Consider the following 4,843-nt stretch of genomic DNA (forward strand, 5'->3'; position numbering starts at 1 on the left):
AGCAACCATCTGACACCCATTTTCTTATTTCAGCAGTAGAATCCATGAAACGTAAATATATAACGTATAATCCTCAAGAAACGTACTTTATTGTAAGATTAGTATTAAAAGAAATGAAGAACTCGAGACCAAGGGTTGCCAAGAATTGTAGCTATGCATAGCAAATAAGAATAACTAGAATGGTTTGATTCAACAAAAGCAGAAGACGGACTACCAGAATAGCAGAAGCAACCTGTTGCGAATATTAACCAACAAATACAAAATTAAATGAGAGAGAAATTCGAAGAAGGCGAACTAACCTACCAAGCAGAAAATATCTCAAAATCGATGAACAGCGCTGATTCAAAAAAATTCGAACGAGAAAATTCTAGTGAGGGAGAAGAAGAGAAGCAACAGCATATCACGAGAAATAGGCAACGAGCAGATACACGACAACCAATGAAGCGACAGCGGATGGCTAGAGGGAAACTGGAATTAGCAACGTTTCATTTTCCAAGAGAAAATAGGCAAGTAGGATTGAGGAGATCAAGAGCGGGAAACGTTTTAGTTCCCAAGTTTTACACCCAAAACCACAAGTTATCTTTATTTCTTTTATATATATATATATATATATATATATATATATATATATATATATATATATATATATATATATATATATATATATACTAGAAAATTTTGAGGCCCGTGTTAAGCACGACCCATAAAAAGTAATTTGGGTAATTTTTTCACCGTTGTATGATGTATATTAGCTAGGTGGATTTTCAACCTAAAATGCTTGATTTAGATATGAAAATGAAAGCATATTCTTTTAATCACAAGAGCATTACTATGATTGGTAATCAATTGTAAGTACATTGTTATAATAGGGTTAAATTATAAGTTCAATGCTATTACATGAAAAAAATAATGTACAATGCCAATAGTAATATAAAAAGTGAAGTATGTTATTCCTTGTAATTTACTATGTTTAGTATATTGCTGAGAAATATCTTTAATTTTTATTTATTTATTTATTTGGCATTCAACATAATTCGTAAAAAAAATATGTATCTTTGCAGGCATATCAATCACATATTGATTCATAATAAATATAATAATGGAATGTGTGATATTATGCAAAAAGAATATGGCAATAGACCAACTAATAGACGAAAATAAGTATTACATGACCAAAAATAGGCCCATGTCATGCATAAAGTAATTTATGTTGTAATAAACAAACAAATTAGGATTTAATGAAATAAAAACTAACCAATATCATTAATAAATGAGCATAATGTTTTCTAATTGTTAGTGTCACAAAGTGATGGTCTAGTTAAAATAACGTCTGATGTTCAAAGCCAAAAAAAGAAACATATCATAATCAAATTCAATAACAAACATATAATTCTAATAACATGCATTGCTAAGTTATTCGATACTAAGAAATTCCATTGAAATCACAACTAAATTTCAAACATATATTAATGAACTCTGAATCATTTATAGCTTTGTAGCCTCCAATTCTGTTCTTATTTGAGCATTCTATGTTTAAAGACATCTAACAACGGTTTTGCTCCGTTTAATTTCCCATTAGCTTTCCTCACAACACTCTCCATCTCTGGAAGCCTCTTCACAGTAGGATCTCAGTAGCCACCTTCCCCTGTTTCAAATGTTGTGTTAGCAAAAACATGTTCACTTTCATCTAGTCTCCCTCGTTCACTGTCAATGATTGAATGATTAAAAATTCATGGAAGTGTGCAAAATGGTATTCAACACATCCAGTCCACATGGTTGAAATTAAAAAAAAAAAAAAAAAAAAAAAAAAAAAAAAAAGGTGGGATCTAATGATGTCCCTCAATTAGAACCATATATGACGCCAATAAATGGCATCACAAAAAATTGGGTAAGTTCAGAAATCAAAGTGACAGTTGAAATTATCTCTAAGGAAAAAAGAAAGCCTAAAAATTTGAGGACAATAGATTTTTAGATAATACAACGAAATCATCCATTAACATTATTGTAAACCCTAAATCATAATCAAGAATCAACTTTCATATGGAGGAAAGTTAATGTGTATTCAAGAATTACTTTAGAACATGAACAGAAAAACACATTTCATATGGAGGAAAGCTAATGTGAGAGAACTCACGTATAATCTTAGCATGTGAAGTCGTAGAAGCGTCTAACCGAAACAAACTACATCAATGTGACATTGGAACTAAATCAAGACTACATGAAATAGAAACATCAGTATATCATGCAATCCTCATAGTTTTCATTAACTTTCAATGATGGAAATGAAAGTTTTGCAAACGAAATCTGTACATTAAATGCAATTATTGAAACATCAGTTGACCCTAAATATCCACCGAAGATGTGGATAAAATGAAATTTATAATGTTCTTATTTATTGCTTCAATTTTCTTTGATTTAGTAATTGCATCTCGTTAACATACTCCAACAAAAATTAGTAATTACATCTCATTTATTGCTTTAATATTGTTTGATTTAGTAATTGTTTCGGATGTTGTACTTTTATGAAGGTATAGAACATCTAACAACCAAACATCATTTCTAATTACCTCAAAAATACATATAAATACTAAATCAACCGTAGATTAATAATTCCATAATTGTGGAAAAATAAGATCCGAGGAAAAAGAACCAAATTTATTCAAAGCCCTATAATGAAATAAACTAAAATCAAAGTTGAATCCAACCTGTGCCACGGGATCGTGATGCGATAAATGGTGATCAGTGTTAGGGTTAGAGAGTGGGAGGAGAAAGGGATTAGAGAGAAATTATTCATGACGATCCAAACGAAAATAGAACAACAAAGAACGAGAGAAGAGAAGCGGTTATCTATTGGGTAACATAAATAAAATTGCAGAAAGAGAGTAATCAATTGTCACGTGTTATGGACCTTTATTGAAGAGAGAGTTGAAGCGATTGTGTGAAGAATTTCCAGCGACTTGATGGAAGGTGTTTATCACCGTGACAAATATCGTAATCATTCAGAAACATTTTGTGCCAACTGCAAGGATTAGGGTAAAGCTTGTTGTGGTATAATATAAGAGAAACAAGAACGATTATAGGGTAGGAAATTGAAGACACATAAAATTGATGTTGCCCTGGTATGAGATGAGAAGGGGAGGTCGTCTGGAGGGGAATCAGAGAATTATCTCTTGAAGAAATTTCATAGTTCATTGGGGAACATCGGCGGTAACGATTGGCAATGAAACGGTGAACCGGATACGACACAGTAGAACATGAGCCATTGTGAATTGACGTTGGTGTCAATGGAATCGTTTCACAACGCAGTTGACGTGGCGTCCAATAAAGTCTGTAAATTTGATTTTGCTGGTAGGAGAATAAAAGGGCTTTTATATATAATAATGATATATATATATATATATATATATTGATAGACATTAAACTTTATTTATATTTATCTAAAACAAATTAGTTAAGGCTACGGTGAGTTGTCACACCCACTCTACCGGAAAAATGTTGTCACATGTGCGTCACGTCGACTTCACACCCAACCCACCACCATCCCACTAAACATCGGAAATGGTTACCACTCCACAATATTCTTTTTTATTTTTTATTTTTTTATTTTTGTAGCAATAATTTAATTAAAAAACATAATTTATAACATAAATATATACATTTTAAAAACATAGAATAATAAAACCACTCCACAATATTCTTTTTTTATTTTTTTTATTTTTGTAGCATTAAATTAATTAAAAAACATAATTTATAGCATAAATATATACATTTTAAAAACATAGAATAATAAAACCATATTTCATTTATATATATATATATATATATATATATATATATATATATATATATATATATATATATATATATATATATTCTCTTCTAATAAAACAGTACCACAATGGCCACGTGGCATTACATTATCAACTCCAGCTTCAGTTTTCCCGCTCAAGAGTTCTAAGTGAATTTCCCACTTTGCCCTTCTATTCGAAAAATACTATCAAATCGAAAAATAAAATCCGGTAATTCAGTAAAAATGTAAATCAGGAAATCAGGAATTTTGAAATTCGAATTTTCAATTATCTAATATATATTAAAAAAGAAACCTGGTGACATCACATTCAACAATCAGGACCATTCATTGTGTTTCATTGATTAATTTCAACCATTGGATCATTTTGATGATGTCGTCATAAAATTAAATTAAATTAATATTAACTAAATTAATTTGACTACTTTAGGAAAAGTTGAAAACTTATTAATGGTGACTGAAACTTTTAATTGGAATGTATTGAAGTGAAATAAATGTCAACATATTTGTCAAAACATAAATATGGTTCTTTCCTTTTTAAAATCAAGTAATTTGTATATATCTTTCATAATTATAGAATTTGAAATCAAAGAATTCAAAATACTATGATATGAATCATAATATTAATTTCTTCATATCCTTTCCAAAATCGTTGTTCAAAATTATGTATAAGTATAATCTCATTTAGTTGTTATCACAATTTCATGAAATCATGACTTTGCAGCATCACGTTCGAATACCAGCTTCATAAGGTTAACATTTTTTTTGATATATTGATTAATTTCTTACATTTGATTATAGTTTATGTGTTCAATATATGTATTAGTGGCTTATTAGTGAGTTTTTGATAAACGGATTTTCTATTCTCACACACACTCTCTCCCTCTCTCTCTCTGTATATGTGTGTGTGTGTGTGTGTGTTTGTGATTGTGTGCTTGTGTGTGTTTGGTTTGGATTCTATGTTTGGATTAGATGAAGTAAAATTCAGTTTAATTAGTTCTGTGTTAATTGAATTGGATTATGTGTTCGGATTAA

The sequence above is a fragment of the Lactuca sativa genome, chromosome 9 (genome assembly GCF_002870075.4).
Source record: "Lactuca sativa cultivar Salinas chromosome 9, Lsat_Salinas_v11, whole genome shotgun sequence".
Taxonomy (NCBI): Eukaryota; Viridiplantae; Streptophyta; class Magnoliopsida; order Asterales; family Asteraceae; genus Lactuca; species Lactuca sativa.